Source organism: Mastigoproctus giganteus, chromosome 1 (assembly GCF_048544385.1).
Source record: "Mastigoproctus giganteus isolate SK-2022 chromosome 1, ASM4854438v1, whole genome shotgun sequence".
Classification (NCBI taxonomy): domain Eukaryota; kingdom Metazoa; phylum Arthropoda; class Arachnida; order Uropygi; family Thelyphonidae; genus Mastigoproctus; species Mastigoproctus giganteus.
Window position 1 is genome coordinate 95,663,623 of NC_143575.1, and position 24,258 is coordinate 95,687,880.

Genomic DNA, 24,258 nt, shown 5'->3' on the forward strand with positions numbered 1-24,258 from the left:
AATAAGCCTGGAAAAATGTTTTGTAAAGTTACACACCTTAAAATTATTTATTAATGAAGAAAGAAATAAAATTATTGAAAGGACTCTTCAATTTGCAAATACAACTTGTGAAGAAATGGACATTTCAATAGGAAGAAGAGGAAGAATAAGGATAAAAAAACAAAGCCAGGAGAAATGACGAAGGATGCTGGACTGTCACTCCAAAAATAATTAAAACTAGCAATGTATGAATGGCTGGATAGGTTTCATCGAGAATTGGAGGTTCGTTCAAAAGCGATGAACGAATTTCTTTCAACGTTTGCCGTTATCCAACAGTATAATATGGTTGTTGTGAAGAAAGAACAATATGAAATGGATATTTCAAAGCTGACCAAAATTTTCAATGAATTTCATCATGAAGAAATTGTACTAGAAATTCACCAAGACATCACTTACAAGCTGCAAAAATAACTGTTGAGGAAGAAACACAATGAACAGCTTTTTAACAGTGTATCTATAGCTTTTCCAAATTGAAATTAATTAAAAATTACTTCCGCTCATCAATGGGTTAGACGAGATTATCAAAATCTAGCTAATTTATCTATTGAAAATGAATACGCCAGTAAAATTAATTTTGGTGAGGTTATTGATAAATTTGCCAAAATAAAGACAAGAAAATGGAAAGTATAAATATCTTCTATTATTGATTTTCACATTATCTCTTTTTCTCTTTTTGTCATTATATTAAATACTATACAAATACACTAATTTATTCACTGAATTTTTAACATTCCTTGCAAAATGTTCTTTAGTTTTCTGTGATTTATTAAAATCAAATTTAAGTTTTAAGACTTTTTTTCAAGTTGATAACATTATTTAGGGGGTGACACCTGTAGGTCATTTGCACTGCCCCAGGTGCAAATGACCATTGTTACGCTGCTGGTACAGAGAAGGGCAACAAGACTGGTGAATGGATCAAGAGGGTGCTCTTACCAATTTTTTTCTGATGCCAAGGCTTCAGTTCTGCAAATTGCACCATCTGGAGACTAGGAACCTATGAGATAATTGGATTAATGTGTTTAAGGCTTTGAATGGATTGGGCAATCTCAATTCTGATGGGATTCTTCCTCTTGCTGAGACTGCACGAAGGGGCACATATTCAAATTGAGGAAGCACACTTGCTGTTGTTGATTAAGGGTTTTAAGACACAAAGGCCAAGATGTGTCTTTCCAGGTTTTTTTTTTAATGTAACTCAATTATTTTCAGATTCATTTGTCAAATCAGATTTGCCAAATGAAATTAAACAGTTCATCTACATTTGCAGAGTTATCTAATATCTGTTGAAGGGTATGTGGATTCTGATTATTACATAGACTTCGGAAGCAAAGTAGTCTGGAATTTGTGAAGCAGGGGGATACAAAAAGGATGTGTTTTAGTGTAAGGTGAACTTGGCATTGAAAACAGAGAGAGGGATTCTCATTAGCTAGTAGATGATAATGAGTAAGGTGAATGTGGCCAATTCATAGTCTGGCAAGCATTAATTCTTCTCTGCGACTTTTTCTGATGCTTGAGTTCCATATTTCTGGATTCAGTTTTATTTCCTGGAGTTTATTATTGGTTTGATTTCTCCATATCTGGGCCCATTCATCTTCACTTGCTCTAATAATAATTGACCTAAAATCAGTGTATGGTACTATCATTGTTTTGTTTGGCAGTTCTGATGGTGACTTGGCTAAATTGTCTGCTTTTTTCATTGTCTTATATTCCAGAGTGTCCTGGAATCCATCAAAGAGTTATTTCAGTGTTTTTTTTGTTTTTTTTGACATCAGTTGATAAGAAAGCCAATTTATTGCAGAAGAGGATGGTGAGAATGTTGTTTACCCTGTATGGCTGAGATAGCACTGAGCGAATCAGAATATATTAGGACAGAGAGAGATGACTGTTGACATATTTCACTTGATGCAAGCTGTATGGTATACAGTTCTGCAGAACGTATGCTGCCCTCAACTAGAAGGGATTTTGAGATTACATGCGAAGGGAATAGGTTGCTGCACTTACATGTGAGTGGGACTTAGAGCCATCTGTAGAGATTATGAGTTTCCCAGTGTGTTCCAAAGTATAGCTGGCATGTAATTGTCGGATGTTAAGTGATGGAATGGTATTTTTTGACCACTGAGAAAAGCATAGATCAAAATCTATATCATGTCTATTCTATGGAGGTAAAGGCATATTTGTATTTTCCTCAATTTTATTGAGATAAATTTTCCTCTTCTGTATTAGTTCTTGAAGACATATCCCAGCAGGTCTTGGGTTTGTTAGGCTTCTATTCGTAAAGTGTTGGCCAAAGAGGTTGGTTGAATTAGACCCAGCAAGGATGAGATGGAGAGCCTCTTGTTTTAGCAGCGTACTGGCAGAGTAGACATTGTCTTCTAAGATAAAGTGTACAAGCTCTGTACTAGCAAGGTTCTGTAGACACCTAGTGCAGATCAAAGGGCACTGTGGTGGATGGTGTTCAGAGACCATAAGATGCTGTTTTTAGGTGAAGCATATACGATAGCTCCATAATCTAATTTTGACTGGATTAGAGCACAATATAAATTCAGCAATGACTGTCTGTTAGCACCCCAAAATACTGCATGAAGATACTGCAGATAGTGCATGAAGGATGTTTAATTTTTGGAGGCATGTAGTTTGCAGGTAGGTTATATGCTTATGAAAATTAAGTTTGATGTCTAAAATCAAACGCAATAATCTTATGGAATCTATCATGGGTATTTCTCTGCCTTTCAGTTTTAACAGAAGTTCCAGATGAAGCAACCACAATTTACAGTAGTGTATGGCTGCTGTTTTCCCCTCGGTTAATCGATAGCCATTGCATTTTGTCCAAGGTTCAATTTTGTTTATTGCTATCTGTAGTTGTCTTTCAATGGTAGCTATGTTTGATGATTGATAGGAAATAGCAAGATCATCTGCATACATGTAAGTTTCCACCATAGCTGGGATCGCGAATAATGCCATTAGTACGTAATGCAAAGAGTGTGGCACTTAAAATCGATCCTTGAGGTACTCCTTGCGTGTGAATTTTGGACACCTCATTCTGGAATCTTACTTGAAAGGTCCTGAGATGGAGAAAATTCTGAATGAATCGTGGCAGGTTACCTCTCAGTCCAGGTTTGTATAAGTCTTGGAGGATTCCATATCTCCAGGTTGTGTTGAATGCTGTTGTTATTTGGTTTTTAGGAGCATTAGCAACTAAGGCCATATTGTTCGGGGATATGCAGTGGTCATTCCCTGACCTTTCCGCATCCTCCGTATTTGGTGGTGACGGGCTCGAACCCCAGTCTAATCAAGAAGCATGTGCTACGCACTGCTGCTCCTTCCCACCTGGCTACAGAGGCACCTGTGTGTTGAATGCTTTAATAATATCAAACGTTAACAAAATGCTTTAGTAATATCAAAAAAAGTGTGCTGTTTTTTAACAAAATCATTTCGAATGTGAGCTTCGACCTTGATATGGACATCAGTTGTAGACCTGTTACAGCGGAAACCAAATTGGTATGTTACAGCATCTTGAACTTCAATAATCCAGACAAGTCTCCTGTGAACCATCTTTTCTAGTATCATTCCTAAACAGTTGGTAAAAGATACAGGACGATAACTATTGGGGGAGGAAGCATCTTTCCCCGGTTTTGCTATGGCTACCACAACTGACTGATGCCATGTATCAGGGTAAACATTCTCCTCAAAGATTCTGCTGTAAAATTTCAGTAGTGTAGATTTTGAGTTTAGGTGACGAAGCATTATGTAGAAAATGCCATCTGGCCCAGCAGAACTAAATTCTGGAGAGCTTCACTGATTCATTCATAGTGAACCTTCTGTTCACTATAAAACTAAGAAACTAATATAAGAATAAGATTGGTTTGTAACAAAGTTAATTTTATATTTTTCTACAGACATTTTTTTGCATCTAAATGAGTCTTCATAAGACTGGGATGATGAAGTGACTGTAAATGTTTCTGCTAATGCCTCTGCAATATCAGTTGGAGAAGAAATATCTATTCCTTTCCAGGACAGGATTGAGGCCTTGGTTTGTTGACATTTTCCACTGAGGATATGGATCTATCCCAGATTATTCTGGGGTCAGAGTTTCTGCAGATGATAGAACTGAATCGAATCCATGCATCCTGTTTAGCTTTTCTACAAATTCGGCGTGCTTCAGCTTTCAGTTGTTTATAGTTTATAAGGTTCTCTGTCATAGCATTTTGGCAAAAAATGTTCCAAGCTTTATTTTGTTTTCTTTTGGCAAGAAAGTAATCCCTTTTCCAACAACCATTATATCTTTGTTTCATAAAGTTTATTTTTGGTATTGCACCGGCAGCAGCTCCAAGTAGTTCTACTACTATATGTCTAGTGGCATTATTAATAGATGCAGTAAGGCTCAAGTGGTTATCAAATTGGATTGTTTTCAAAATCCCAGTTAGCTGGGTGAAAATTCCACATAATTCATTGGTTAGATGAATAGTTTGTATCAGTGTGTATTTTGCAAATTACAGGAAAGTGATCACTGTTGTGAAGGTCAGTTAATACTGTTCATCAAGACTAGGATAATGGACGAGGATCATATGGACAGGTCCAGGTTAGATCCTGTATGCAGGTGGATATAAGTATGTACTCCGGTATTCAGTAATGTTAAGTGATGGTTATCAAGTACGGTTTCGATCATCTTCCCTCTACAATCTATGTTCGGGGAACCCCACAAAGGATGATGAGCATTTAGATCACCTAGATAGCATACAGGTTGGGCCAGATGATTTAGTAAATTGTCAAGTTCTGCAGTGGAACATGAAACGTTTGGTGGAATATAAATGGCAATAAGAGTGAGATTAATGCCAAAAACAATACGAGCAGCTACTGCTTCTAAAGTGGTGCAAAGCTGGACAGGTTTGGATGGTACATTACTATGAACTAAAATTGCTACCCCTCCTCTTGCCGAAGACTCAGAACATCTGTCATGTCTATATAGCGTAAACCATTAGAAGTGTGGGGTATAATTTGACGATAAATAAGTTTCCTGTATACAAATGCATGTAGGATCATGCTGGTGCATTAAGCATTTTAATTCTTCAAAATTGCTCATTAGACCTTTAGAATTCCATTGAATGATTTTCTGCATTACTTGGGTTTAGGTTAGGTGGACTGGTCTGATCATTTGGTTTTCCCTCGATCCTGTTTATATTTCTCTCGTTTTGGAAAGACTGGGCGAGTAATATCCATTTCATCATCAGCATGTAGCAGGAGAACTGCATCTTCATTATCTGACTTCTCATCGATGTCCATAGTTCAATAATTTGGTTTATTCTGTGCATGATGAGCATCTTTCTCCTTTGTTACTGTTCCTGACTTGGGGACATCTTGTTGTGGCTTGGTTGGCTTTGTTTTAGTATAATTTGATTGACTTTTGGTCTTCGTCAGTGTCTCACCATCCATGAAGATGGATCTGGTCCATTCAGCAAGAGATAATTTAGGAGGAATAGTAATATACTTCTCCATGGGTAAGTTCATCCCCCAGCTGTCTTTGCGAATAACTGAACAGTTTTGCAATTAAAGGTCCTTATTTGTCTTTAAATGCGTCTCTGTATGCAAAAGCAGGTTAGCTCGTGCATATGCAGAAGGGCTTTGATGTCGTCCCTATTTTAACGGAATCCATGACAATTCCATTATATGAATTTGAATATGGTTCAGATTTGTTGGGTCTGTCTGATGGCTTTCCGAAGTGCTGAGGGCTTTGTTTTCTCAGTAATGAATTTGTCCTTTTTTTTTTTGAAAAAGAAGGATGCTGGCCTATGTCCATTTCTTCCCTTTAACAAAGAGTTCAAGGATCTAGTACCTCCTTGAATTTGACATCCATTTTTTCTTGGGTTGCTGATGGCACCTCTGGTTTTTTTGGTTTTTCTTTACCACTTTGTTTTGGTAATGGTGGAGCATTAGGAGTTATGAATATTGGTAGGGCAGCTGACTTGTTTTATGAGTGGACTTTTCTGAGCTCAATAAATAAAATGTAATAGAGGTGAATGATTCACCTAGTGGAATAGTCATTTCAATTTGTGCCTCAATGGAGCGCTTCCTGCAACTTTCTCAGCATACATTGGCTTATTGCTATTTATTGGCTTCACTGCTTTCCTTGTCTCCTGTTAGGATATGTTTGGCTCTGCCTTGAGTCTCTGTATCTTTTTCCTCCTTCCACCACTGATATGCTCATGAGTAAACAGGGTGTTCTCCTTGACAATTGATGCATACAGGTTTTGTAGCTGAACATTACATGATTTTGTGGTCCTTTGTCTCACATTAGGTGCATGCAAGGGCACCACGACAGACTATTTGCAAGTATTTTTGACTCTTGAAGCGACTTAATGGATTTGGGACATATGGCCTTTACTGGGCAGTGCAAGTACCTAGCAGTGAAGGAATTAGGAGACATGGGCAAGTTGAAAGTCAGGATGATATTTCTAGTGGATGCTAGATTCCAATACCTACACACGAATATTCCTTTACAGTTGTCACTCCTTGTGCCTTACGTTCAGAGGCAGAATGAATTACCCTGAAGTGAATTTGTAGGATCCAGTGTTTCTTCCATTCTGGACCATGTTGCTGATTGGTAATATTATTATTACCCATATGTTAGCCTTAGTATCTGGTAGAGAACATGTTAAGGTCGAAAGAGAAAAATTTTGATTATCAGGATTCATGGGATTTTATTTTTGATTCAGTGCCAGAAAGCCCAAATGGGATACCCACTAACTGGCAAACAATAAATGTGCTTGGAAGTGGAATGCCCATACCTTCACCAGCCTGAATCCTGTCCCTTGGACCATGAGGGTAGGGGGCATGGCATTGACATGATTGACTTTTGCAGGCAAACCCACTAACCAAATGATCCTGAGTGAGCCGTCCCAGAACCGCCCATCTTCTCTCAAGCAAGGACTAAAGTGGTGTGTTGAAGCTTGGCCTCTCAACAAGCCTGAGACTTGGACACCCCTTTCCAAGTTTCCAGTAGCAGCACAGGGCATGTTAGCCTGGAACATAAGCTGTGGGCATTAGATCCCAGTGATACTAATCTGGAGAACCAGCAGCATCACTGGTAGTTCCCTTCACCCTGTACAGGTGCTCACATTGAGGAGATCCACATATGGAAAGGACACCTAAAAGAAAAAGGCACTGAACTTGTTAAAAAGGTACAAAGATTGGCAACACACATGGCAAAACCAGCATCCACATGAGAAAAGATTAGGAATATGTGGACTGCAAAAGATTGGTAAGTAGGTACCCTTTGAGATGAGCAGTCTAAAACAAACTAAAAATAATTCCCCACATTTTCAATTTTCAAATTATTATTTTAATATCACCAAAATTTGTCAATCATATCCATATGTAATTTTCAGTAGAAGTGTGTACTCAACAAGTACATGCATGTTGCATAGGCTGAAAACTGGAATAGCTCATAGTGGAATCCTACACCCTCTGCCTAAGGTCAGCAGAGTGAGTAAGACCTTTCCATACAAGAGACAAAAACTGTGATGTTCTATCCAATGAAGCTAGCATAGAGGACATATTCAGATGACACATTAAAAATCATATCTTTATTCCAGTTAAGGCCACAACAAAATTACCCATATAAATAAGATTTATTTTTGCAATCCAGAACCTGGTAGCAAACGGATCATTCAACATCATTGTTTTATGCAGCCAAAGCAACAGTACCCAATTAACGATGGGTTATGTACATTTCTGTAGAACGTACATAAGCCATTTTAAACTTTGGGTCATAACTATGACCCAAAGTTTAAATTGGAACAGGAGCAAAAGGTAAATCATAAGTTTACGGATTTTTGGCAGTTTTGTCAGCAAGCTGATTCCCCTTTATCCCCAAATTTCTCTGGGATCCAGCAAAAGGTCACTGATTGATGACATTTCTCAATTCGTAATAAGAGGCTTCTGATTTGGTTTAACATAGAATGAACCTTGTAGGAAAAGTTTTGTATTGCTGTAATTGAGCACAGGGAGTCAGTGTATACTACATATTTTAAAGATGGGTACAGACTGAGATTTTCTAAAGATAATTTTATTGCATGAAGTTCTGCAGAGAAGCTGCTATACTCAGATGGAAGGACATCAGAAATTACTGTACATGGAAATACTGCTGCTGCTCCAAAGGCCAAATGTGATTTGGAGCCATCAGTATATACTGACAAAAAATTAATATATTCTGAATATGGCTTGCATGGAGTTGACTGTTTCACACTGTTGTTAGGTGATTCTTTCCCCACTTGTGAAGGTAAGTATTGCAAGTTAATTGAAGAGATGGAGTCTAAGGTGGATGAGAGTATTTCATTACTTGTAGCCTGTTGAAAATAGGAACATTCCAACCCTATGTCAATTCAATAAAGCATAAGCCAGGGGGTCTTATTTTCCTGGGTTTAGTTCTACAGAGATTAGGCAGTGGAGGATTAAAGAGGTATGGCTCAATAGGATGCGGCCAGCAACTTTGTATTTTAGCTGAATACTTAAATAGTAATGTTTTTCTGTGGAGGCTCATGAGCTTCAATATATAAACTATGGGTAGGAGATGTCCCGAAAGCAGCAAGTTTAATCCACAATGCACTATGCTATATAGGATCCAGCCAGCGTGGTGTATTCTTTCGAGCAGAATCATACAGTGGAGCACCATAATCCAATCGGTATCTCTGATCAATACTCTGTATAAAAGAAGTAAAGATGCATGGTCTTTTCCCCAAGACAGAGCAGATAGAACTCTTAGTATGTTCAGCTTTTTGAGGCAGGAAGTATGCATGGATTTAATGTGCTCAAAGAAATTTCATTTCCTGTCAAGGAGTAATCTCAAGAATCTGATATTGTTAACCACTGGAATGGTAAAGTTTGACATCTGAAGTTCAGGATCGGTGTGCATTTTTTGTTGATTATAAAAGTGGTTGGTTGGTTGGTTGTTGTTGGGTTTTTTTGGCGCAAAAGCAACTTTGGCCATATTGCGCCTATCTATTAATGTTTAGTGACAAAGACATTTATATTTCTTAAATATGATTTATATCTGGTCAAAATATCCTATTAATTTTAAATAAGTGAATATATTTTCAATGTTGGAGTTATCGCCTAGGATTTGTGATAAGGTCAGAGAAACTTGGGAATTTATAGGGAGGTGGAAGGCTGATTGTCGCGCCATGTGGTATTGTGGACATTCTATAAGGAAATGTTTTACAGTGAGTTGACAAGAACAGTGAGGGCATTCTGGAGGATTTGCTTTGGTGAGTAAATAATTGTGCGTAAGATGTGTATGTCCAATGCGTAATCTGGATATAATGACTTCTTCATGCCGATTCTTGCGAAGACTCGATTTCCATGGCTGTAGCTCATGTTTTATTTGAAACAATTTATTGTTTAATTCATTTTGCCACATTTGTGACCACTGATTGTGGAGAAACTGTTTTATGATTGGTCTGTAATCGGTATATGGAACTTTGCAAAACCTTTGGTTTACGTTTATAGGATTCTTTGCTGCTTGATCAGCTCTTTCATTACCTTCAATGCCTGTATGTCCTGGGATCCAACAGAATTTTACTTGCCTCATTTTGCTTTTAAGCTTCACAAGGTGAGCTTGTATCTGATAGAGAAAGGGATGTGATGGAGTCTGTCTTTTTTGGAGAGCTTGTATTGCACTCAATGAATCTGTGTAGATGAGATGTTTTAGAAGAGGGGAAGAATCTATGTATTTTAAGGCCATTTGTAGGGCGAATAGTTCAGCGGAATAACTACTGCATTGATTTGGAAGTTGTTGTGAGAGAACAGTGTGTGGAAGTACCACTGCAGCACCAACTTTGGTGTCTGTTTTAGAGCCGTCTGTATATATATGAAGGTATTCCGAGAACTGTGATGCGTGGGCTGCATGCATCTGTTTTATGTTGACATTTGCCAGAGTGCTTTTTCCCCATTGTTGAAAATAAGTGTCACAGTTTGGCGTGTGGGTGTGCCATGGTGGAATACTTATGCTGTTATCCTCATGTACATTTTCAAAGTTTAGGCCCCATTTTGAAATTGTTTCTTTTAGTCGTATTCCGGCTGGTTTATTTACTGTGGGTTTATTGCTGTAGAGGATTTCCCACTGTGGATTGAAAAGATACTGCCAAGTAGGATGGTGAGGCAGACTTCGGATTTTAATTGCATAGTTTAATAGCAGCATTTGCCTCCGGAGATATAATGAGGGCTCATGAGTCTCTGCATATAAGCTTTGTACTGGTGATGTTCTGTATGCACCTAAAGAGATTCGTAAGGCACTATTATGTATGGAATCGAGCCATTTGATGACACTTGGTCTACACGAACTGTACACAGGGGCTCCATAGTCTAGTCTTGATCTGATTATAGCATGGTATAGGTGAAGAAGTGTGAGCCGATCGGCTCCCCACTTCATTGCAGAAAGAACTCTGAGAATATTTAGTTTTTTTTGACAGGTTGTTCGGAGGTATTTGATGTGTTCCAAAAAGTTAAGTTTTTTGTCAAGAATCAGGCCAAGGAAACGTATACTATTTGCTAGAGGTATCAGCCGGTTTTCTAGTTTTATTTCTGGATCTAGATGCATTTTTCGTTTTCTACAGAAGTGTACAGCTATTGTTTTTTGTTCTGATAATCTATAGCCATTGTTTTTAGTCCACAGTTCTATTTTGTTCACTGCACTTTGTAATTGTCTTTCTATCATGTTCATGTTTTGTGAATGGCACGAGATAGTAACATCATCAGCATAAAGGAATGTTTCAACTGTTTTTGGCAGGTCTTTTATAATGGAGTTTATTTTGATGACAAATAAGGTTGCACTCAGCACTGAGCCTTGGGGTACACCTTCTTCCTGTGTGTATATTTTTGACAGATTGTTTTGGTATTTTACCTGGAAGGTTCTAACTTTCAGAAAATTTTTTACCAAGAGTGGTAAGTTTCCTCGCAAACCGATATTGTGGAGATCTTTAAGAATGCCGTATCGCCAGGTAGTATCAAAGGCCTTTTCTATATCAAGACTGATCATTATTAGATGCTCATTCCTTAGAAAAGCATTTCGGATATTTGCTTCTGCTTTTATCATGGGGTCCAGAGATGATCTGTTTTTACGAAATCCGTATTGAGTTATGTTAAGAACGTTATATGTTTCCAGAAACCAGGTTAATCTATTGTTCACCATTTTTTCGAGGATTTTCCCAAGGCAACTTGTTAGCGCTATTGGTCGATAATTTGTAGGGATCGTGTGATCTTTGCCAGGTTTTGGTAAGGCAATTATAAGGGAGTGAAGCCAGGAATTTGGATAGTAGTTTTCTATATAAATTCTATTGTATAGCATAAGCAATGCCTTTAGAGATTTTTCATTAAGTTGTTGGATCATTTCATAGTGAACTCCATCAAGTCCTGCTGCACTTTTCCTAGACTTAGACAGAGCTTTCTGTAATTCTTCTATGTTGAAAGGTTTGTTATATGGGAGTTGTTTGTTGGTTTTAAAATTTAGTCTGTATTTTTCAGCTGCAGTTTTAGTTTTCTGAAAAGATGGAGTATATGCCGATACTGCTGATATATTTGCAAATATAGTTGCCAGTAAGTTAGCGATTTCCTTGGGGTTTGTTATCTCCTGTCCATTCCAGATTATTAGTGGAGTTGGAACTGAAAGAAATTTCCCATTTAGTTTTCTGATTTTGTTCCATATGACACGGGTATCTGTATTTTTGTTAATTGTGGAGGCAAAACGTATCCATGATTCCTTTCTACTTTTACGCTGGAGATATCTAGCTTTGGCTCTGGCTTTTTTAAAATTTATGAGATTGATGAAAATGGGATATTTTCGGAAGAGATTCCAAGCTTTGTTCTTCTCTCTTTTGGCTATACTGCATTCTTCAGTCCACCATGCTGTGTCATGTTTATGGCATTTTCCAGATGACCGAGGAACTGTAGCTTCAGCTGCTATTAAAATTTGGTTTGTGACATGAGCTGTAGCATTGTCTATGGGCTGAGTGGTGATTATTTGTTCATCTATTGCTGCAATTGTTTTATATTTAGTCCAGTCAGCTTTATGGAATCTCCATCTTTTTTGGCCATCGTGATGTGCAACATCATTTGTTAGTATTTTGCAGATCACAGGAAAATGGTCGCTATTCAGTGGATTCTTCAATATTGACCATTCAATCAATGGGTATAGGACAGGTGAACATATGGATACGTCAATTGCAGAGGCTGTTCCAGTGGGCAAATGGATGTATGTCTCAGTACCAGTATTAAGGAGAGAGAGATTTTGCTGTTCCAGTAATTTCTCAATCAATTTACCACGTTTATCTTGATGACGGGATCCCCACATGGGATGGTGGCTATTTAAATCTCCCATAATACAGACCGGAGGTGGAAGCTGGGCTACTAACGCTTCCAAATCTGAAAATGAAAATTCTTGATTTGGGGGAAGGTAGAGTGAGACCAGTGAGAAAGTAAAATGTACTGAGACTCGAACTGCGACTGCTTCCAAAAGAGTTTGTAGTTGGAGGCGTTTACACGGAATTTTGGAATCAATTAAGATTGCAACTCCACCATGAGCTCCTCCGGAAAAAATTCGGTCTTGTCTGTAGATACCGTAGTGGTTTACTGCTGCATTTATTTGTGGTGTGAGGTTAGTTTCTTGAAGGCAGACGCCTACCGGGTGATATTTATCAACTAGATTGCGAATGTCATCCAGGTTGCTGCGAAAACCTCGACAATTCCACTGTATTATTGTGCGCATTATATTGGCTTTGTATTTGTATTTGTCTCTGACTTTTTACGAGTGGGGGTCTGCTTGGATCTCTCAGGCTTTTTCTCTTTTCTGGGGAAGATTGGGCGAACTTCCATCTCTTCCTCAGCATGTATCTCTAAGATTGGTTCTTCTGGGGGCTTCTTTTTCATATGTATCCATATGATCATGGGCAGGGGGTTTGTCATCTTTATCTATATTTTTAGTATTCATGATTGGCCGTGACATAGACGGCATTGTTGGCGGAATTGTAACAGGTGTATTTATGGCTTGATTAGAAGTTGAGGTTGAAGATGATTTTGCTGATGGAGCTAGGATTGAGCGAGCCCAATCAGAAATAGAGATGTTTGGTGGGACTGTAACGTTGGTTTGAACTGAAGTGGTAGTGGTGGTAACAGCAGTTATTTGTTTATGCTGTTGGACAGTTGCTGCATATGAGCGTGTTATTGTAATTGGTGATATTTGTTTTTTTGCCTCAGGGTAGGAAACTTTGTGCTCGATTTTATACTTCTGAATCATTTTTTCTTTTTTCCATGTTTCACAGTCTTTTGAGTAAGCGGAATGGTTGCCTCTGCAGTTTGGACACTGCAAGGTTTGTGCAGAACATTCGGTATGGATATGGTCTTTAGATCCACATGAAGCACATACAGCAGTCCCCCGACATACTGTCTGTGAATGCCCAAATTTTTGACATTTATAACATCTGATTGGGTTCGGTATATACGGTCGGACATGACAGTTCAAGTATCCGGCCTTTACAGTAGTTGGTGGATTTGGCAAGTTGAACGTTAGTATGATGTTTCTGGTTGGAAGTAATGAACCATCCTTTTTAATTAGGATTCTTTTAACTTGAATGACATTTTGGTCTGAGAGTTCTTGTTTAATTTCTTCCTCGGATACGTGTAGAAGATCCCATTCTGTTACAACTCCTTTTGAGTAGTTTAGGGTGGCATGAGGTGACACTTCTATGGGAATTCCTCCAAGTGTTTTCAATTTAAGTAGCTTGTCAGAATGCTTGGATTGTGTTGTTTCAACAAGCAGGTCACCTGATTTTAGTCTGCGAACCATTTTTGGTGAGCCAGCGACATTCTCTAAACTTTTCTGGATCAGAAAAGGAGAAAGCTTGCTGACTGGCTGGTCAGTCAAAGAATGTATTATGAGAAAATGAGGCCAGATATTCTGGTCTGTATCCTTCTTTTGTCTCTTAGCAAAGGAAGGGGTATATTCTTCCTGCTCTCTAGAATGTGATGGGGCATTGAGCCCGCAAGAGTCAGTGTTGGTATAGTCCATCTTTGCTCCTTTTAGCCCTTGGCAGAGAGACTTTTCTGCCAAGATTTCCGGCCCCGCCACGGGGAGGCAGGAGCAGTGCCTGGTGTGACCAAGCGAAGATTAGTAGGTATTAGTAATATACTATGAGATAAAAGAAAGGTGGCTTTCCTTCCTTGCTCTGTACAGGGACTTTTGTTACGAGAGCTGTTATAAAATGAAAAGATTTTTTAAACGATAACAACAAAAAGGAACTGTAAATCGCTTTCTGGAAATCGCACTGGAAGTACTGAGAAGTCGCTTAGTCACAATCGCTTGGCACCCGGGGCCATTATAAAAGTGGATTGCAACAGTTTTCCGCTGTGATAGATGTTAGCCATCGAGCCCTGCCTACCTTTGGACTTTATTCAGGGATATCTTCAATTGCCATTCAAAGATCTTATATTCTGAGAATGGCAAGAAATAGAGAGATCATCCACATAAAGATAGGTCTCAACTGCATTTGGAAGTTCTTTTGTGATGGAATCAATTTTAAGGACAAAAAGGGTTGCACTCAGTACAGACCATTGTGGCACTCCTTCTTTCTGTAAAAATGTCATAGAAAGCAAGATGTGGTAACGAACTTCGAACAAACAATCTTGAGGAAGTTCCTGATGAATATAGGCAGGTTGCCTTGTAGCCCAAGAGCATGGAGATCACTGAGAATGCCATGACACCAGGTAATATCAAATGTCTTGTCTATGTCTATGAAAACCATAACAAGATGTTCATTTTTTTACAAAAGGCTTGTTTGTTTGTTTTAGAGTTTTATGGCACATTAGCATCTAAGGCTATAATGCGCCAAGTCAAAAGGATGTAGATTATAAAATTATTTGTATATTATTGTAAAAAATATATACGATATAAAACGTTCATATAGCATAAAACTATAAAAATATTTTAGATAGAATTATTTAGATTAATAAGTTGTAAAAACTTAAAAATAGCTGACATGTTGTCATTGTCCAATAAAATCTGTCTGAGTGTATAAGGTTCAGATAGATGGCTAAAACATAAACGGCGGTCATTATAAAAAGACGGACATTCAATTAAAAATTGACGGACTGTTAAAATGGTGTCACAATTTCTACACATAGGACGATCGTCTGCCCTCAGCAGATAGAAATGTGTCAGGTGACAATGTCCTATGCGGAGTCGAGATAGAACAACTTCCTCTTTTCGGTTCCTGCGCAGACTAGACTGCCAATGTTCAATTACAGGCTTAATCTCATATAACTTGTTTGTAGTCTGTCCATGCCATGAGTGTTGCCACTGGGATACCAGTTTCTTTCGGATTACTGGCCTGTAGTCTGTATAGGGGACTAACAGGCAAGAGTTAAATAGGTTCGCTGATTTGGCTGCAGTGTCTGCCAAATCATTTCCTGAGATCCCAATGTGGCCTGGGATCCAGCAGAAACGAACATCAAATTTGAATTCTGCAAGGAAGTGCAGCTTCTGCTGTATCCGGGTCAGGACAGGATGAGGGTTGAACCTCATCGATGATAAAGCCTGCAATGAACTCAGAGAATCGGTATATATAGAATATTTTTTGTGGTGGGTGGTTTGTATACGATCTAAGGCTAACTCAACCGCATGCAGCTCTGCAGTGAACACACTGCATTCGTTGGAGATCTGCTCAGATACCGTGGTGTCTGGGAAAACAGCTGCAGATCCGACAGACATTTCTGACCTCGAGCCATCTGTGTAGATGGGCAGGAAGTCAGCTTGTTCCGAGCGCTCAGCTAAAAAGAGCTGCAGGTAGACAGTGGATGAAGTATTGTCCTTTCTCCAATTATTAAGGGAGAAGTTGCAGTTTGGGACACGAGCATGCCAGGGTGGAAAAGGTTGCCCTGGTGATTGGGCAACATTGTCTAATGTGATGTTCAAATCATTGAGTAGCCTTTGGATACGAATACCGAATGGTTGATTGGCAGTCTGGCGAATGTTGTACAGATTTTCCCAACGTGGCTGAAAAACGGGTGTCCACGTCAGACGGTCTGGCAGGGATTTCAGTTTCAAAGCATACCGTAGAGACAACTGTTTCCTGCGAAGCGATAACGAGGGCTCATTCGCTTCGACATAGAGGCTATGGACAGGAGAAGTTTGAAATGCTCCAGTGGCAATACGGTTCGCCTGATGGTGGATGGGATCCAGCCATCGGAGTATGCTGAGTCTAGAGGATGCGTATACCTGGCACCCGTAATCTGTCTTAGATCGTACGAGTGCACGATAGAGGCACATGAGGGTACATCGGTCAGCGCCCCAAGAATGTGAGGAGATTGCACGTAGGATATTCAAACCTCTCGTGCACTTCGCACGTAGTTGACGGATGTGTTCTAGTAAGGTCAGCTTTTTATCGAATATAAGCCCCAAAAATCTAGTCTCAGGTACTACTGGTATAGCATTTTGTCCAAGCCTTAGTTCAGGTTCAGGGTGAAGACTGCGCTTTCTGCAAAAATGCATGCAAACAGTCTTTTGTGGAGAGAACCTGAACCCGTTGTTCGTTGCCCATGCGTTCAAATGGTCAATGGCACGTTGCAGTTGCCTCTCAATTACCCTCATGTTGCAGGAATGACAAAATATGCTAAAATCGTCAACATAGAGGGCACAATTTACAGTTGGAGGAAGTTGTTCTGTGATGGAATTCACTTTAATGGCAAAAAGCGTAACACTTAAAACGGATCCTTGAGGTACTCCCTCCTCTTGGCTAAAAGAGCGAGAGAGAGTAGATCCTACACAGACTTGGAAAGAACGGTGATATAAAAAGTTTTTAATAAAATTGGGGAGATTACCTCTAAGGCCGATGCTGTAGAGGTCTTTTAAAATTCCAAATCTCCAAGTTGTGTCATACGATTTTTCCATATCGAAGAACACTGACACCAGGTGTTCTCGTTTTAAGAAGGCATCTCGAATGGAAATTTCGAGCCTGATTAAATGGTCCAAAGTTGACCTATTCCTATGGAAGCCACACTGAAATCTGGAGAGGAACCCATTAGCCTCCAAATACCAGATAAGGCGGGCATTAACCATTCTCTCCAGAATTTTGCACAGACAGCTAGTCAGAGCAATGGGACGGTAGTTCGTTGGGATTTTAGGATCCTTTCCTGGTTTAGAAAAGGCAAGCACGATTGCCTTATGCCAGGAATCCGGAAACTGCTCTTCTTTAAATATTCTGTTATATAGAAAAAGCAGTTGGTCCGTGGATTTTGCAGACAGATGTTTGACCATATCATAATGGATAAGATCTGGTCCGGCAGCACTTGCCTTGGTAAGAGTTAGAGCTGTTTCTAACTCTTCCGTGGTAAAGGGCCCATTATAGGGATAAGACTTTTTTGATTTAAAGTTAATTGGCTGCTTTTCACACTTATATTTCCAGACCAGAAATTCTGGGGAGTAAGCAGATGTTGACGAGATGGCAGTGAAGGTCTCCCCAAGTACACTGGCTATTGCAGTTGGTGCAATAACGTATCCATTATACTCCAGGACCGATGAAGGGTGTGATGTATATTTACCCTTCATTTCCCGGATTTTGTCCCAGATAGCTTTACTGCTGGTTGACTGGGTAATGGTGGATGTAAAGCAGACCCACGATTCCTTTTGGCTCTTACGACAAATATATTGCGCTTTCGCGCGTGCACGTTTGAAGGCTAAGAGATTGGCTGTGGTAGGATATTGTCGGAATATCCCCCAAGCTTTATTTTGTGCCTTTTTTGCTGCTGTGCATTCAGTATTCCACCAAGGTTTTGGAAATGGCGGAAACCGGGTAGATGTTTGCAGCTGCAGCTGCATGGACAATTCTTTCTGTGATGTACGCCACTGCATCATTGATAGGCTCCCGACTGACTGTACTCATGTTAAAGTCTACCAGGTGTTGAAAGGTGTTCCAGTCAGCCTGATCAATCTTCCATCGCGGTAACCTAAAAGGTGAGCATGGCATCCCTTTAAGTAGACTGGTTATCACGGAGAAGTGATCACATCCATAAAGATTCTCCTCTACCTCCCAGTTGATTAAAGGAAGGAGAGAGGGGGAGCATATAGAGAGGTCGATAGCAGAGAACGTACGGGTAGGCATGTGGAAAAAGGTGTTAGTTCCCACATTTAGGAGGGACAGGTCATTGTCATTGAGCATATGCTCTATGACACGTCCCCTTCCATTAACATTTGCACTACCCCACAGGGTGTTATGTCCATTAAAATCGCCCAGGAGTAAGCAGCTGCACAATGAGATCATCAAGGTCTTTCTGGGAGATATCAGCCCCAGGTGGTAAATAAACTGAGCAGACTGTTATTAAAAAACCTACCATAAGGCGAACCGCTACCGCTTCGATGTTGATGGTGAGCGCAATAGTTTGATATGGGGTATGGTTGCCCAGAATTATAGCAACACCCCCATGAGCAGGTCCATCCTCAGTTTTGTCCTTTCGACTGATAGTGGTGTTACGAAAATTTAGCCATTATTTTGGCTTGGTGGGTCCATCAGGCGGCTTCCGAGGTGCTGAGGGTTTACCTTTTTCAGTTTTTGGCTTTATCCTTCCTGGGGAAGTATGGACGCTGACCAGTGTCCATTTCCTCCTCAGCAAAGAGCTCCAAAACTGAATCTTCGGGTACCTCCTTCTGCTCAACATCCATGTTTTCTTGGGTACTAGGGGGTACTTCACCTTTCTTATTCTTTTCTTTCGCAATTGCTTTTGTTACTTGTGGAGCATTAGGAGGTACCAATATAGGAGTGGCAGCTGATTGGTCTTTCTGTACAGGTTTTTGGCAGCTTAAAAGATATCGTGCGATGGGAGTAAATGATTCTTTTGGAGGGATGGACATGTTGGTCTGAGTTCCAATGGAACATCTCCCTGCTACCTTCTGGGCGTAGGTAGGTTTGTTGATGTTGAGAGGTTTAACCGCTTTCCTTGCCTCCTGGTACGATATGTTTAGCTCTGCCTTCAGCCGTTGAATTTCTTTTTCTTCTTTCCACCTCTGGCATGCTCGTGAGTAGGCTGGATGTTCTCCCTCACAATTAATGCAGGTGGGTTTTGCGGCTGAACATGCTGTTGTTTCGTGGTCCTTTGCACCACATCGAGCGCATGCAAGGACTCCACGGCAGGCCATTTGAGAATGTCCATATTTCTGGCATTTAAAACACCGTAAAGGATTTGGAACATATGGGCGTACTGGACAGTTGATGTAGCCAGCTTTAATCTCATCAGGAGATTTGGGCGAGTTAAAAGTCAGGATAATGCTCCTGGTTTTAACAAGTTTCCCATCCCTATGTGCACTAATTCTCTTCACGGCAATAACTCCCTGTGGTTTCAATTCTAAGCAGATTTCCTCCTCGGTTACGTCGAGAAGGTCCCATTCCGAAATGATACCTCTCGATGAATTGAGTGTTCTATGTGGTGTCACTGTTATGGGTACTCCTCCGATCGATGTTGCACGGAGTAGCTGCTCAGACTGCCTGTCAGTTTTGGTTTCAATTAAGAGGTCTCCAGAACGGAGCCTCTTAACTGATTTGGGTGACCCTGCTAACCCATCTAACCCTTTCTGTATGAAGAAGGGCGACATTTTGCCAATCGGTTTTTCAGTGGTGGAATGGATAATTAAAAATTTTGGAACAGGCCCTGATGATATTTCTGTTCGCTGCCTCTTTGTAGCAATAATGCTATCAGTATCGTTTTCTATAGTTTCAGATAGGGACTGGGACTAGATAGAGCCCCTGAAGAAGTAAGTTTATCAGGATTCATGGAGTTTTTTAAATTGTTCAGTGCCCGGGCTCCCCACCCACCACGGAGCCCAAAGGGACGCCCACTACCCGGCATGCAATAAATGCGCTCGGGAGTGGAACGCCAGGGCTACCCAGACACTATACCCGCACCGCCGCCAGCCTGAATCCTGTCCCTCGGACCATGAGGGTAGGGGCGTGGCATTGACACGGTTGACCCTCGCAGGCGAGCCTACTAGCCGATTGATCCTAGCTAGGCCTTCCAGGACCTCCCGTCTTGTCGAAGCAGGGGCCAAAGTGGTGTATTGAAGCTGGGCCCCTCAACCACCAGGATCCTCCTTTCCGAATTTCCACGGGTCGCAGCGCACGGTAAACACGCCGGATGTAAGCCTGGAACCTGGGCTGTGGGCGTTGGATCCCAATGATGCTAGTCTGGAAGTCGAGCAGTGTCACTGGGAGGTCCCCTCACCACGTACAGGTGCCCACGTCGAGGGGTTACAAAAGGCATTGCGAATTGCAGACTCATCCTTGATCATGAGGTCTAAGGAGGACCTGTTCTTATGAAAGCCATGCTGATTGTTACTTATTAGGTGTTGTGTTTCGATGATCCAAATAAGTCGATTATGGATAATTTTTTGTAACAGGAGCTGTTATTAAATAAATAAATTTCTTAAGGACATGAACTTAAAAGAACTATAAATTGCTTTTAGACAATGACACTAAGCACAGAGAAAACCTCAATCACAATCACTTGGCACCAGGAGCAAGGTAAGAAGACATAATAAATATCACTTGCAGGAAAAAAAAGCATTTTCATCATTTTACTTAATTTAGAAAATAATTAGGAAATTATGATATGCCTATATAGTCAACAATGGGATACCTACCTTAATCATATCATTTAAATTTAGCTAACACCCAAATGTCCAGATTCCCTATTCAGTTTTTGATAGGGGTAGGAACTGTGCAGGTGGGTTTCTTCATGAAACTTGAAGTTTCATAAAAATGAAAAGCTTGTACATAAATCCTTTTAAATGTTTACTTCTTTTTATTTTGACTTGATTACCCAATGCTGGAATAAAATTACTGTCAAAAATCAAACCATTAAAAAAAATAAAAAAATTGTAAAATTAGGTTTAAAAAAATAAACTTCCCATTACCATATTATTATTTTTTAATTAATATATTCTACATCTATGTATCACTTCATCCAATTTCATCAACTTCTCAATCTGAATTCTGGAAAATTTCTTCAATTTCAGCTTTTGTCAGTCGAATTCAAACCAACTACAATGGCCAGCCAGTGTAATACCCACCAATTTTCAAAAGTAAATATATATATATATATATATATATATATATAAACAGCCATATGTACTTAAAATGACCTTAAAAATGTAGATCTATGTATTTACTCCCTGTAACCCACAGATGAAAAATGTACATCTGCATATGTACTTGTGAAAAAGTTAAAGAATGGGCAGCAAAGGTGCAAAATGCCTCAAGGAATTACCTACCGATCAACCATGTTGACAGCATATCCTAATAGCTGTTATTGCAAAATGCTGCATGCTTGTCAATCAATATACAGTAAAATCTCATTAAAACACATTTCTAAGGGTGTAAGAGTCATTTTCTGGTGACAAAATTAAGTAAGAATTAGATAACTTATTATGGACGGGGAGAGTTTATAGATGAGAGGGGGTTTTTTTTTTTTTTTTTTTGCTAATGCTATGTAAGCTTGCTTCCTTGCATCAATTGCCATTACTAATACTAAAACATATTAGTAGCAACAAGAAACACAACAAAACAACCTTTCATAACCCTAATAAATCAAAAAAAAAAAAAAAAAAAAACTGTATCCATAAGTAAAAACTAGTGGGAATAGGTATATCAAAAACTAAGATGTTATTCTTTAAATGTGGTGAAAGAGACTAACCAAGGTCAGTCTAACAAGGGACAATAAGATATCTACTACTTTTGCTAGAAACAGAAAGCACTTTTTTAAGGCTTAATAACAAATTCCAAAATTTGGTTTGAAATATGTCATTGTTAGGTCAAGTCTCGATGGGTGGTTGAATACAGCAAGCCTCCTTCATTTACTCATCAGTCAATAAGTGCAACAGAAATCATTATTAGTAATGTTAAATGACAAAAGTAAGTGACAAAAAGCCAGATGAAAAAAGCAAGTGAAAATTTTCTGAATCAACCAAAATAAATTTCTGATTCTTTGTACTATTCCTATTCTCACAATATAACTTATCTAATTTTAGTTTGAACTTAGGTTCACTACCTTTGCCACACCAGGAGGCAACTTATCCCAGTGTACGACAACCTGCTGTCCATAAGTGAACTTCATGTGATCCAGTCCTCTGTTATTCCCTAAGCTTCTATATTTGTACTACATGGTTCTTGTTTCTACAAGGGAAAATAGGTCCTCCTCACTCATTTTACTTAACCCTTTAAATACTTTATATATCAAAATCTAGCTCCCCTTAAATGTCTACAGGTCAGACTTTGAAATCCACATCTGGACTGTTCTTCATATTACATCAATTTTCACTCATCACTAATATCATTCTATTTTTTTTTTTTTTTGTCTTCTCTGGAAGCTGTCTTTTTTGTCTCCAGACCCAAATGAAGTCTAATCATCATACTGTAGAGATAGAGAGGTTATTCTTCTCTAGCAAATTCCTATAAATCATGACTAGGACCAACAAGGGCCCTCCTAGTTGCCTGTCAGACTGTATGAAAAATTTCATGATGATTGAATTGTAATCTTTTTTTTTTTTTTTTTTTTATCTTTAACCACTTAGCTACCCTTCCCTCCTCCTCCTTGCTCATACATAGTACTTTACAACTATAAACATTTCATTCACATCAAAAAAAATTTCAGTTACACTCAAATAATATGTTGAATTCTGTCAATAGATTTAGTGACCTAAAATATACTTTGATAGCAACAAACCTCTGTTCACAAAGTGAAGACGTGGGGGAATGAGCAACTGAACCCAAGTTTTCTAGACCACAGCACCACCAAGTCATTTTAGTTAAATGGAGTTTATTACTACTCACCTATCCTTTAGAGTTTCTATGAAATGTTATGAAAATTTTAGTGTTTCTTATTACATCTGGTGAGTATGGACTTGGCAAACCCAGGGTCCTGAGCTGGATATCATCATTCTTCTTTTTCTTGATGATTCCCTTCTGCTTCTCTCTCTCTCTTTGGGTAATTCAGAATTTTTTTTTTTTTTTTTTTTGCCTGGTGCAGCATAAGCCTCAGGCTTCCTTGCACCATATGGCTAATAATAATAATATTCAGTGTACTAAAAATAGGACAATTAAAAAAAATTAGGGAATATTTTTTAGTAATATTGGGGGCTAGGCAAACTAATACCGCCTCATTACATCTGTCTGGAAACTGTTGTCGATATGATCAGTTTTGGGCGGATAATAAACTTGGTTATCGCTTGAGAACACATTTAGAAGTTTATACCATCAAATCTGAAAATGAAACACCCGCGCAATACAACGGGAATCGTTTCCAAACCTCGTTATATGCGAGACACTATACTACCACAGCGTCAAACTTCTAAAAACTACATAAAAAATTAGAATGAAAAAAAACATGTTATTATAAATGCGCCTCCTCATCGTACCTACCATCATACCTCAGCATATTATTATTATATGCCAAGAACACACGTCTCTGGGTGAACTGGCAATTAGGAGCGAAGAAATACACGCTCTGCTTGACGTGAACGTGCGGCTCCTAGGCCTTATTACATTTCTTTTTAAATTCGGTTGATTCTGGAAAACGCCTCTTGCACATAATTATAAATCACTCGTTGTTTGCATTACCTATTACAGTCCAAATATATGTCGAGAAGTTATGATTTGATAACATTAACTATTTTACATATATCACAAGTTCATGGCGAAACCTCGTAGTTTATCACTACGACGACAATATGAGTCACGCGGATTTCATGTTGACTGCTGTAAACAACAGAAAAATAATTCTTAATACTGCCACCAGAGGGAGGGACAAGTTGAGGCGAGCATGGAGATCTAACCACAATGCTTTCAAATCGCAATAATAATTCGGACATGCAAAACTTCAGGCTTAAACCAAAGTAAGACTCTTGGAATTTATGGCATATACCCAGTAATTTTATGGAAGCGGCGACAGAATTCATTGAACCATTCAGGTTAATTAAAAGGGCATCGTTGGACCAGGGAGAGATTCCTCCAGATTGGTATCACCAATAGATAAAGGTGGTTCTGAGAATGAAGTGAATAAAGTAATGACCTCTTGCTTTCTTGCATCACATACCTCTATTACTATTACTATATGTTCTTGGTTAACTTAAATGTTTTTATCAAGCATTAAACCAAGAAATCTAATACTAGATATAAATCTAATATCTAATACTAGGAT

The 24,258-nt window shown here is 39.2% G+C and overlaps 1 protein-coding gene across 1 annotated transcript in view; it reads right to left on the bottom strand.

The window, feature by feature from the left end:
- Window positions 1-23,791, bottom strand: part of SCAP (SREBP cleavage activating protein) — a 512,327-nt gene extending 488,536 nt beyond the window's left edge. The window contains exon 1 of the mRNA XM_090380371.1: window positions 23,481-23,791. The gene's annotated coding sequence lies outside the window, so the exon portion shown is untranslated. The remainder of the gene's footprint in view (window positions 1-23,480) is intronic.
- Window positions 23,792-24,258: the final 467 nt, after the last annotated feature.